We start from the raw sequence: 13,153 nt of genomic DNA on the forward strand, positions 1-13,153 counted from the left end.
GGCGGTGACGGCACGCCACGATCATTTCTCCTTCATTTCACGATCACGCGAAACCCAGATGAAGAAGGAAGGCCAGCGATTCAGATCGCCCGGATCTCTGCCGGATCATAAATGTCATTACATACCCCATTTTTTTCGAGCTTTTTTTACCTCTTCGACTTGTGATCGTAGCACAGCTATTGGTCTAGGGGTTGTTCGGATTTCTGAAGGGTCACATTCGAAATTTCGGGTATTCCGGCGGCTGTGATCAGATTAGGGCGTATTCCAAGAACTTGGCCGAATAAAGGTGATGATCCTGCTGGGACGCAACAAACACCGGGGTAGGTTTTGACGGTTCAAAGCGACGCATGCGCCCCTTTATTCCCGCCCCCAGAGAGGGGGTGTGCAGCTCGAACAGCGGCCAAAGTATCGCAGTTTCTAGCCTGATGTTTGTCCGCGTGGTGCTCCCAGGGACCACTTCTGTCACGGCGTTGAAAGCACGAGGGTTGAAGTAACGTACTCTCGGGATCGGTCGAGTTTCAGGAAAAATATACAGGAAGTGCGTTATACATACAAGAAATTCAAAGGATTTTCTTATCCCGTTTTCCGACTGGCCCTGTCCTTCTTTATTTCTTCCCGCTTGGTGCATGCTCCATTCTCTACTACTTCCTCAAACCCCCATCGCAACCCCCTTACATCGCCCGCGAGCAAATACTCGCGATTCTTTCATCCCATCTCAAAACTTTTACTCATACTTTCCGCGTCCTTACGATTTCGCTTCGATGAATTCGGTTCCAGTACCCTGGGAGTAACCTGTACTTCAACATTTTGCGGGCCTCCTCACTCCAAACCAGTACCACGAAGACGAAGCGCAGTTGGTGGAATCGACTTGTGATCATCGTGGGTGAGTACGGTTTTCTGTCTCTTAAGCACGAGTTTTTTCTCCACAGTTCATACCCCATTTTCTGCCAAGGTGGCGCGGGATTGTTTTTCAAATTTTTCGCGGGAAACGCCGATTTGACCTACAAACAAATTCTCAACACTTTAGCACTTGATGCGATGAAAAAATGTGCTGCCGCATTAACCACAGCTCGAATCCTGTGACCGTACCTTCACTTTTTTGTGTCAGTAGATGAATAGTGACACTGGAAAACGTCATGATTTGACACTCGGAAATGTGTTACTTCCAGTAAATTACCACCGAAACACACGCAAAAAAATATGTTTCATGTCATACGCGTGTTGTTATCAGTTTACCAACGCATTTTTTTCATGCAAGTCACGGCAGGTGAGATAGGATTTACAACATATTGAGGTTACTTTGAATGTAGAAGTTAAACTTATTGCAACTATCATTTTAACATCGTTGTTTGACATTGATGGTGAAAAAAAAATACAACATATATCTGAATTTGATAATACAATTTTTTGAAAAAAATGTCGTTTCTATTTTTTCGCAACAGTTTGCATTGGCCAATCATATTAGTTTTTGTCTGTAAATTGATTCGCGTATTTATTTCGTTTCTAACATAGAATTAGAATGGAGAGAAAAAGAAAATTTGTTCAGTCAGCTTGTTAGATGATAGCCAAGATAGTCACTCCTTCAATTAGGTGGCTCGTCGATTCTCGTTGCGTGTTCTGGTTATATTTTAGATCTGACATTGACACGAATATGACGGTTTTTTTTGTTGATCAATTTATCACACAGCGTGATCGTGGAATACATGACATTTTGAAGTACGAGAGTAGTTGTAGTTTAAGTGAACCAGACGGAGGCTCGCGTTTCCCTGGCACTTCAAAGTGCCGATATATTTTACAATCACATCGCGAAACATCCGCTGATCGGATCTGGTCAAGCCTGAATTCTTTCGAACATCAGTTGAAAGATTAAGAAAAGGTTCAGCGGTCTGTTGGAAAAATCTCGTAAAGGCATCTTCGTCGTATATCTCGTGAATCGATCGGCAAATCTGTATTCTATTTTCGCCATCCGATTCTCAGTGCGCAGAATTTGACGACGAAATTCACCTACGTTTGAAAATATACCCGTCTTATACAAGTAAGAGATTAAGGCTTGAATATTGAACGCGCTACTGCTAAAAACCAAGTGCTGGACTTTCGAATCGTTTCTTTTCACGGACTACAAGGAACAGTTTGAAATTTTTCAAGCAACGAATTCAAAGGATCTGCATCTCGAGAAAAAAATATATTTTTTTTTTGTTGAAACCAGGTAAATTAATTCTTGGACCACCTTCGTCGAATATTGTCGAAAGAATTGAATTACAGAATTGGAATGATCATGAATCATAATGCGATGGTGGAACCAAATGTTACTATACTGTATGTGAGTGTTGAGTACACATTTTTCTTCATGTAGAATCTAGCGACCTTGTTTGGATTAATGATTTTTCTATTGACAAAAAAGACTGACCAGATCTTCGTGAAAAAACCGCGTTGTTTCTGAATCGATAAAATTGTTGAAGTAGCGGAATAACTTCCAACCGATTAAACTCGGCTCGAATAAACTTGGATACTATAGTGGCAATTTTATTCGATTGGACAAATTTTACGTGTTTTGTCATTTTGATTAGTTGAACAGCACAGTCAACAGAATTAATTGAAAATGCAAGGTACCCGCAAAATTTAATTGATCTACCCTCAGGCGTACATCACGTAAATTTCGAATTAGTTGAATTCGTTAAAAAACTTTATTCCATAGGTAGGTATTTTTCGTCTGAGACATTTCCACGCGATGGTTTGCCTCAACTATTAACACTTCTTTGCATGAAACGCTATGCGTAAATTTCGAAACACATACGGTGTGTAATCGACGTTTGCTCATCAGACGCGTCTTGAACAGTCGATAATTTTCAGTCAGAAATTCAAGTTTAAAGTGAAAAATTCGAAAAAAAATAAAGTGGCGGTAAAACGATACGAATCGTATAACGAAAGTGAAGTAAATTCATACAACGGTTCCGAAAAACTTGACAATAGTACCGTAACCTTATGCGGGGTCATTAATTCAACGATGACAAGGGCGCGTTGTCGCTTGTAATCGAATTTTACCAGTCGTTATTACTTCCGAACAATAACGATCGACATGATAATCCGAGGCAGGTACATAAAGTAAAAGTAGAAAAAGGAAAAAAAAAAAAAAAATAAGAAAGAAAAAAAAATACAGAATATACCCTGACGGATAAAAGTTGATACAAGAATATTCTCGCGTCAAGTGTTTTAATCTTTGCCGCTTCCGTCTCTCTCCCCATCTTGCTAGCACTCCCGGCTTTCGCATAAGGTAGAGACGTCGACGCCTGGGGCGAGTCGCAAAGTACGTCCTACAACGACGATGACGACGACGACGACGACGACGACGACGTCAAAAACAAAGTTTACGCGAGGGGATGGACGGGGTGGGGTGGCATGGATGTATCGGCGCGTGTGTTACACGTGGGGCGAGGGAGGGACGAGCCCGGCTATTAATTAATTATTCGAGATAATTGATCAATATTTATGATATTACAGCGGAAGTAATCTACTTTGTTTATGCTTTTATACGCGTCCGCCCAGCCTGACATAACCCGAAGCACGACGCACCACCGCTCCGCGTCATATACCAAGCCTATGTTATCATCATCGCATGCTCCCAGTTGCGTTATACGTCCCTCCGTCCTGCCGACGTGCCGTCACGAATACGTCGAGCTTAAAAGTTTACTGCTCTTTTCAGTGCCCATTTATGTACGTAGGCCGTGTACAGGGTGTTCGTGATAGTCTAGAAGCACACCGCCGTCTTCAGTTGACCCTGGAATAGATCCAAGAAGGGCCGGGAAAAGAGTGGATTACAGCTGCCCTCATTGGTTCGTCTGCAAGTCTTATACAAGCTTGGTTTTCGATGAATTGTCAGTAACGCGGCGGAATAAGATTCTGATCAGAAGACTACGCGATTTCGTTCGATTCTGTACGCTTCAAGTCATTGAAATCATTTTTTTCATCACTTCCTTCGTAAGGTGTGACGAATGGTATAATACGTTACGAGTCTTGAAGGTGGGTAATGCCGGATGAGTTTAAAGTCTGAGCATAAGCGGCAAAAGCGAGTGCTTTAGATACACGAGTCTAATATCGCCTATCCGCACGTGTGACACACGGTATTTTGTCTTACACCTGTGATGGAAGATTAGAATTGAAAAGCAACGAAGGTAAAATTGGGGTTAGGTAACTTACGCTGAATGATACAGTGCGTAAAATTGAGTTATTCGATAGTGCGCATTTGCCAGAAAGAGCCCTAGTGTGTAAAATCGAGAATTTCAGTTGCGCACATGCGCCAACGTTCTCTTACCGCGCTGTTCGAAAATGGGGCACTTTACGCACGATCCCTAGAATTTGGAAATCTGACAAAAATTGTTAACCGATTTTAATAAACAAATTTCGAGCTGAGTCGACGTAAGGTACAAGACAATCTGTTACCACATTGAAAAAGATTATTATACAACTTTGTGCTAATTACTTCGTATTCTGCAGCATTATTTCGTACGAAATTTATAGCATTCGGTGCAACCTACCGAACTCCATAGTCTTACTTAATAACAGTATATGGGAAATTCCATGCCAACCCAACCAACGTTTGACCCTCACCAGTTTTGATTTTGTTCAAAATTTTCTCGACAACTGTTCCAACTCTGAAACAGTACCTTGAATTTTTTCGGATGATTTATTCAACTGATTGATTATTTATAAATGTTGAGAGTCACGTTGAAAAGGACCTTTTTTACGATTTTCAAAAACTGCATTTTCTTTTCCAAACATTTCTTGACCAGTTTCATTATGAAGATGATAACAAAAGTTGAATGTGCCCAACAATACGCAAAAATCGATCCGTAATAGGACTAGTTTATAAATGTTCTAAGTGACAGAATAGAAGTTTTGAGAATTTTTTGCAGAATTTTCATATCGTTGATACAATGTTTTAGTTGACCAAAAAAGTTTAAAGTGCTGAAAAAAAAAAAAAAAATGTATTAAAATTCAGTCCATCATGGACCCGGTCTTGAAATGTTTGGGATGAAAAATAAAGTTTCTGAGCATCTTTTGAGAATTTTAAAAAAGGTCCTTTTCAAAATTACTCTCAACGTTTATAAATAATGAACCAGTTGAATAAAATATCTGAAAAAATTCAAGGTACTGTTTCAGACTTGGGATAATTGCAGAACATTTTTTAAACAGAATTAGAAATAGTGAGGGTCAGCCGTTGGTCGGGTTCAATGAAATCTTAATATATATTTTGACTGCCTGCATCTTTATTACTTCACTTTATTTCTGTCTTATTTTGGTTTCACTTCAATCTACATTTCCGCGAATGAGATATTTAATTCGAAGCGAACATTCGAAAACTAATTTTAAGTTTGCATTCTGAGTTCATCATAGTCGGATCAATGCAAACGGTTTCAGAGTAAAATTTTAAACGGTAAATGCGTTTGCTTTCTTTCCGTTGCTTTGCTCGCTCATGCCGTTCGTCGTAGTTTCGTTTCATTTTTTTCGCATTGCTTTTTGATAAATTGCAACAGGATACGGGGAAAATTTATTACCTACCTATGCGATACAGTTAGTTTCGACATGTAGATGTTCTGGTTGGGAAGAAAAAAAAGTCAATATATGGCAAAGAAAAATGTGCGTTTCGGTAAATGATTTGAGGAATATTTTTTAGGGGATTAAATACTGGTTGCGTTAAAGAAAGTTGAAATATCGTAGACATCGCGCGGAATCGAGCAGCTTTGCTGACTCGTCAATTCATCTGAGAGTCAAATTTCTCTCGAACAAATGAGGTATAAGATCGTCAACCTCCCTTTACTTCCGGGATGAAAAAAGCCCCGAATTTACTCGCGCGGTAAAGCGAATGTTCATGTTTCTTCACGTGTGTGTTTAGTGAGATGGATTTGAAACTAAGTATCAGAATTTGGCAACTACGCGACGCATTTGAAATAGCGGGTAGTTCTAGCGTATAACATTTCTTTCCGACTAGACACTCATTAAGATTTTCAACGACTCATGTTCGTTAGTATCGCCAGCTACTCGCAACGTTCGCCGAGCCGCGGTAATAAAAATTAACGCGATTATTTATATCCTCAAACGATTGTCGTAATCGAGTTTAATTTTTTCTCCTCAGCAGGCCGGCGTGTATATGGATTCGAGAATTGTTATTGTTATAAAAGCATTAGAGATGTGGAAACACGCAGAGGGTGGGATTTGGGAGGGAGGCATTATACGAGAGCCAACTGCACTGAAAATAGCTGATTTCTTATTTTTCACGTTACTTTATTCTCCTTATAAGAACTTTTATTCATCGCCCTGTTCCGGCAAGACTTTCATTACGTGGATAGATTCTTTTTAATTGATAGAAAAGGATTTAAATAGATTTTTTTATAATACAAAGAGAACCGGCGGGAATTCTCTGACTCTCGTAACTCGACGTAATAAAATTTGCAAATCATTTCAGTCCTGCAATTATTTTAGCATCAAATTTTACAGCGCCTTACGATACAGAATTTGTAATACAATACTACAACTGAATATTCACAGCGATGATAATTTACAGTCAGGTCTGCGATCATTTCGTAGACGGTCAGTCTTTCATCAATTTAAACATTTTTATAAATTTGATTTTTAACGGGATTAAACACTGTGGAATTATGTACCGCGTAACGTCCTGAGATGTCTTTTATACCATTCATTGCAGTACTCAAGGAATACGACGTATGTCTTATACGTACATTTTCGATCGACCCAGGAAAATACGACTGCGTCGCCAAGATTGAGTGAGAGTATTTAATATACTGCACTGCTGTCAGCCAAACGTGTCTGTGTGAACATTTTCTTATTTTCACACAGTCTCTTCGACAGTGATGCGTATTTTCAATATCGGCATCTCGCATATAGGATAGATAACGCGCATATTCGGACCACTGCAAGTGTTGTAATTTGAAAACAGACTTGCATAGAAGCGATAATGAAGAAAAATATTACATCAAACTCGTAATGCAAGGTATTTCATTAAGAAAAATGTGCGGAACGTAAACTTGATGAGCGTAAATTAATAAGTCCTGATCCTTCTTGAAGTAATTATTTTCACTCTATTGTTCAGTGACTTGAAATTCCGATGGAATGTGTCATTCGTTTTCGAACTAATTTAAGATATTCCTACGTTTATACAATTATTCGTTTCATGAATTGTTTTTATCACTTTATTTTTGCAAATACTAGTTCTTATGGTCTTGGGGAAAAGTACCTGCTATCTCCTTGAGCATAAATAGAAAAAGTTACTTCTATACATAGAGTGTACAAGTTGTGAGATCAAAAATTAAAGAAAGTAATACGCATTCAAAGTCATTGAAAGGATTAACAATAAGATCGAGTGAGTTTTATTCATTTTTAAGCTTTGATGATTTCAATCCAAGTCAATACGAGTAATCGTACAATCACTTTTCGAAATCTGCGATCAGCCACCGAATGCAATCAGATTTTCGAAATGAAGCCTTTATCCATTTTTGAATAACGAAGAAAAAAATTCAAAGCTGCAGTCTGATTACTAGATTACGCATAAATTCGCTGAGGAGGTTCAACTTCAAAGTTTCAACATCTTCGATCATCCAGTGCCTCAAAAAAAAGTACCTGAAATGTACCTCACCGATTTTCTTCCCTCTGTGATATGTTGCAGTACATCAAAAAACATTGGACACGTTTTTCATACGATAATTCGGCCATTTGCAAGGTACAAACCATTAATAATATCAATTCTCAGATATTCTCGATGACGATGTAGATTTTTTCGATGAAACTACAGTTGTGAATCATTCACAATTAACAAAAAATAGTATGCGAAATGTTTTTATCCTGATGGTGGTGTCGCTAATTTTTCGAGGGTAAACTTTAGGGATGATTAACGGTTAAATTATCACGTTAAAAGTGTCGAATACTTTTTAATTCTACTACGACATACCACAAAAGGAAAAAGAACAATGAGTCGTACCTGGAGTGGTTTCCTTGTCGGTGTCTTCAAGTTCATTTATTGCCGTGAAAATCGGGCAGGGTTGGAATTCCAAATTTGATAAGTTCCGAAAGCGCCGAATTCTGAATTTATTGGTGGCGTAACTCAAAGTAAAGAAATCAAACTTTGACGAAACATCAAAAGTCCGAAAGAACAAAAAAGGACGTTACTCGGACAAGTAAAAGTTTCGAAAGTGAAAAAATTAAAAAATTTGAAACACTGAAATTCTGAATGATCGAAGATTTTCAGTTCTGTGAATTTCTGTCTTGGTGAAATTTCACCGCTTTGATATTTCTTTGTTTTGGATTTTCTACATTTTCAAGTTCGGAATCCAGATCACTGTGATTTTCGGTGCCCACATAACATGAACTCTTTCTAAGAAACTTTCAATAAAATATCAAATTATGAGAATCTTTTTAAGAACAACAGCAATCAAGAAATCTGTTGCAAGTTTCTGGCGCGGACATTTTCAACTTGCAGCAACCTTTTTTCAAATGTTTTTTTCCTTTCATGAAAGATTTCAGAAAGTTTTCTGAAATATTCATTGTTATGTGGGATGTTTCTAATTTTTTACACCCACTCGTTGAGTGCGCTAGGCAAAATATATTTAAACTTTCGGATTATTACTCGATCAAAACTTTATATTGGGAACTTTGCTCTATCGGAACTTGAATTTTCGGGATCTTGCACTTCGGAACTTTGAACCGTCGGCTTTTCGACCATTCGAAACTTTGTCTGTTCTTCAAAGTTTGATTTCTTTACTTCGAGCTTCGCCACGAAATTCGGAATCAGGCGCTGTCGGAACTTTTAAAATTCGGAACTTCAACCCCGCCCCGTGAAAATCCATGGCGATGATCAAGGACCGAGAGTGCCGAACTTCCGGTTGAATATCAACGTCAAGTGTTTATTTACGGTAAGGCCAAATATTGATTACTTTGATTTGAATTCCGGGGGTCGGAGCTTCGAGCTACGGTGTTGATGGCAGTCTTCAAGGAACCGTTATACCTACATACACGTATAACCACCGATGAGAACTTGGCAATAATTAACACGCGGTTCCCTGGCAATGCCACGTAGCGAATAAGGGGTGCGGGGTGGATAAACTCCCCGACGATACGCGCGTACCTATGCAAATACGCTCGTGTATGGACGTACAACACAAACCAGACGGGGTCCCCATAACCCGTTAATCGTAGCTCGCAGGTCACGTCAAGTTGATAATTTCGCTGACACGAATCAACGTCGACGATGACATGAACGACTAGTCGTTGCGAGGAATCGCGGCACCTATACGATATGCATATTATATACCGACACGCGTATGCGAGGCGGAATAAAGTTGCTCGAGGGGGTAAACGCGTAATAAATGGAGAGGTAATCGCACTGCTACAATCGCTCTAATTAATATACACGGACAACACATGTTCACATTCGCGTACGTAATTAGCTTTCGAATTATTGTAGCGAATTAATTGAACTGCTGATCCGGCTAAGTGCAATGCAGGAAACCGCTTTTTGGCACATTAAATTATACCTTATTGCCTTTCGCCTCGTTGCGATCGAACTCCTGAACTCAAGACCGGCATTTCAACGAAACATGGGACGCAATGCAAAAGCGTTAGGAAAATGAAATTTTTGTCAGGTCACGCTGTAATGATATTGCGAAAAACTTGAAACGAGTTCTTACGAGGACGCGAATCTAAAAATAAATCAATAAAATGAATCGATACAACAAATACAGAAAAATTTTCACTTTCCTTGGATTGAAAATGTCTGACTAAAGCTAATCGGCCGAGTCAAATTCGATACTAAAAAATTTCCACGATCTAGAGCTAAGGAATATATGCACTCAATTTCATCTGTAACACCATGTCATCGATACGACAGACAGAACATTTTTCAATCATCATTTCGCCGAAAACTATGTATGATTTGTTTATTCATAACTAAATTTCTCTACTAATTTTGTCTCGAGCATGTTAGAAGGAAATTTAATTCGTGTAATCATGACAATTTATCACAGACAATGAACTCATGATTGAGCAAGGAATAAATGACAAATTGTTATTCAAAATCTCATTCAGACACGATTCGTGAGGAAAATTCTCTCTCTTCTCACTATACTATAAAATAGTTACAAAATTTGAAAATAAATCGAACATTTCTAACAATAAATATAACAATCGAAAAATCCACCACTATATGGTCTAACAATAGGGGAATGCGAAGTTATCTCGGAAAATGAACAAATCATGTGCACGAAGTTGCTATTTCAGCTACTATTCAAAGGGTTGAACTTGGGTTGAGTCACGGGTTTTTTTCAGGAGCTTCGTTTGTAAAATGTTCAAGTTTCGAGACAAGGCTCATTACATATTATTGAGAAAAAATTAAAAAAAAAAAAAAATTACTAACCGGAGGAAACGTGATTAAACTGACTGGTTTTCGAAGATTGCGTTATTTCATTCATCCGTATGTCAAGAACTTGTCTTTCTGATTCTCTCTTTTCCCCCTTTTCATTTCGAGCAACGCGATGTGTGAACAGAATCACTCGTAGAATAATATTCTCAATTTTTTTTAGGCCGACGGAAGTCGTATCTTTACACTGACACATAGCCGTATGTAATACACAATAAACGTCTGTGGTAGTTTCTTCGATAAATTTTCGCCTCTGCCGCGAGTAAAGAGCACCGCATTATTTTGATTAGGGAGAATGAAACCGCACGTATTCAAGGTAGCTCGGTTAATTTCCTTTCCCTGACTGAAATCGCTTTGCATTTGGCAAAAAGGGCAATTCTGCAATACTTCCGACCCCCCCCCCCCCCCCCCCTCTCCCCTCCGGTTGTATTATTATATAGCCGGAAAAACGGCGCGGCAAAAGAGGCTCGAGGATCAGACGCTGAAACTGGACAACCGTATCACCACCCCCCATCCCCCCTTACACAGACGCACACAAAAAATATATAATATGCACCTAACGGCGTTTGGATAAAAGTTATGAATAAACATTTCGCGGGGTTAGCCTTACGAAAATGAGTTTAACGAGTTGAGCCACTTTATTCTTCTCACTCAAGCGCGGGAAACGAAATTTGCTAAACGCTACCCACCCTAACTTCCCACATCTTATATACCTGATATATAAAAACATGTACATTATGTAAAAAAGTATATATACATATTTATACATGGCAGGTGTAAGGTATACAAGATTAGCATCCACGGAAAAGTAATTCCGAGTACCGACGAAATATGAATAATTAATTTACACAGACGGGTTCTTCTTCCCGTTTACTCATTTTTCACCCTCTCCTTACATCCCCCTTCTTGCAATCCTTCTTTGTCCTCGTCTCTTTCCGCAGCTTCGACAAGACTCGAGAGCAAACTTTTCGGAAGTGGGTGAAGCGAAATGTGCTCTGTACCAACGTATGATAGGGTAGGTTAGAATTCGATGGATTATTATTGAGTGCGTTATTTAACGAACCCTTTTTCAAGCCGGGAGAAAATTAAAATCTATCGCTGGCCTTTGGCAAGAATTTGAAGAGAAAAAAATATTTGAACCGAATAAATTTCGAATCATAATTATCTCTCAGCTTCGGCGGTGATTACGTTAGAGGCATAAATTATAATTCAATTTCTCTAATGGAAATTTAACAAAATCATCGTGATAATAATTTTTTTCAATTTTTACAGGCATAGCCAAACATCAGTGTTTTCCATGGTTTGAAATGAACCAAAAATTAGAATATTGCGGTATAAACCAATTGGACAATTCGCAAAAATGGATAAAATTCTGAACGTTGTCAAATGATTTTGATGTAGGTAATTTTTGTGCTTTGTATCACCTTAAACAGCATCGAATTTCTTTCCACCTTGTCAATTGGCTACCGCCGGTGAGATTGCACGAATTAAATAACCGTGAATGGAGTTAACAATCTAACGTCAGAAAAGATCTAGATTTGGGGCAGTTTCGAATTGTACAAAGATCACGAAAATTTTGCTATCAGTATCTGCCACAAACTTCTTGCAATCCTACATAAATAAATTTGAAAAAACAAATATAATCATCGCGTTCGTAAGCACCGATATCGATTTAAGTTGTTCATTGCTGGAAAAAGCTCGTTTTGTTTTCCCGTAAGCAACCTAATATGAAATAAGCAGTTTTCAAGCGATACAAGACCCGTATGGATATACCTATAGGTATAGTACATAAAGCGAAATGAATTTTGATAAGACGGAATTTTGCAAGATTAAAGCAAGTTTCCGCAGGTACATAGACGTGCCGTGGTTGGATCGAGCTGCAGCTTATGCACACATATATACACAAGCAAAGTGGGTATCGTGGAGATAGAAAGTAGTAGGGGTGGTGGTCGGGCTCGTTCTATACCGCGTAACCACTCCAATTAATAAGGGGGAGGGGGGAGGGGGTAGCTGCGGTATAACTGTTTTCTTTTTTAAGATTACTTTTTAATGATATCGGCTGCGGGTATTTCATTTTAATTATTACTCAGAGGTAGACGCGAAGATATATGTTTGTACACAGTAAAATCGAGACGGGTTCACAGAGTTGGAACTTCGGCGAAGCTGAGGGTCGTCCAGCTTCGAGAAATGCAATGCAGCTGCAGGTTGTCTATTCCGTCCATTTTACTGCAACGTCTGCACTTACATTTAATAATGATGATGCGAGGTTAAAACTCACGTTCGAACCAACGGTTAAAGTCTTCTCTCGTTACAAGGCCGATTATCGGGCTGTAAGAGAATGATATTCCAAGCAGTGACGCGAGTTCAAATGTTTATCAAATTGAATTGGTAAAATTTGGAGCTTGGATTACCTTTTAATCCTTACCTTTGTTAAGGTTGCGTAGCACGACTACCGTTACCGACCGAGCAAACTCACCCAGTTTCTTTCTATATTAAATAACTAAACGAACGGAAAGGGTTGAAATTCTGACGGTGCATCGCTTTTTTGTAGCGGAATTCATAAAAGTTACTCATATCCCGAAAATCGTCGGCGGTTGTTCGGTCGGTAAGGGTAGGAGTACTACACGACCTTGAGCAAACCCTGAAGCAATTGGAAAATACGGATTTTAGCATTGCATTAGTGAAAAATGATAAGGAAATAGAAAATAGGGCAAGGGTTGCGAGATTAAG

At 38.9% G+C, this 13,153-nt stretch overlaps 1 protein-coding gene and 1 long non-coding RNA gene across 12 annotated transcripts in view; one reads left to right on the top strand and one right to left on the bottom strand.

Moving 5' to 3' along the window:
• The window catches only part of LOC124176581 (tyrosine-protein phosphatase Lar), a 458,827-nt gene that overhangs the window by 220,281 nt on the left and 225,393 nt on the right, over nucleotides 1–13,153 (bottom strand). The window lies entirely within an intron of this gene.
• Nucleotides 431–13,153, top strand: part of LOC124176590 — an 83,295-nt gene continuing 70,572 nt past the window's right edge. The window contains exons 1-2 of the long non-coding RNA XR_006869418.1: nucleotides 431–538; nucleotides 778–883. This is a non-coding gene — a long non-coding RNA (uncharacterized LOC124176590). The remainder of the gene's footprint in view (nucleotides 539–777; nucleotides 884–13,153) is intronic.

The sequence above is a fragment of the Neodiprion fabricii genome, chromosome 2 (assembly GCF_021155785.1).
Source record: "Neodiprion fabricii isolate iyNeoFabr1 chromosome 2, iyNeoFabr1.1, whole genome shotgun sequence".
Classification (NCBI taxonomy): Eukaryota; Metazoa; Arthropoda; class Insecta; order Hymenoptera; family Diprionidae; genus Neodiprion; species Neodiprion fabricii.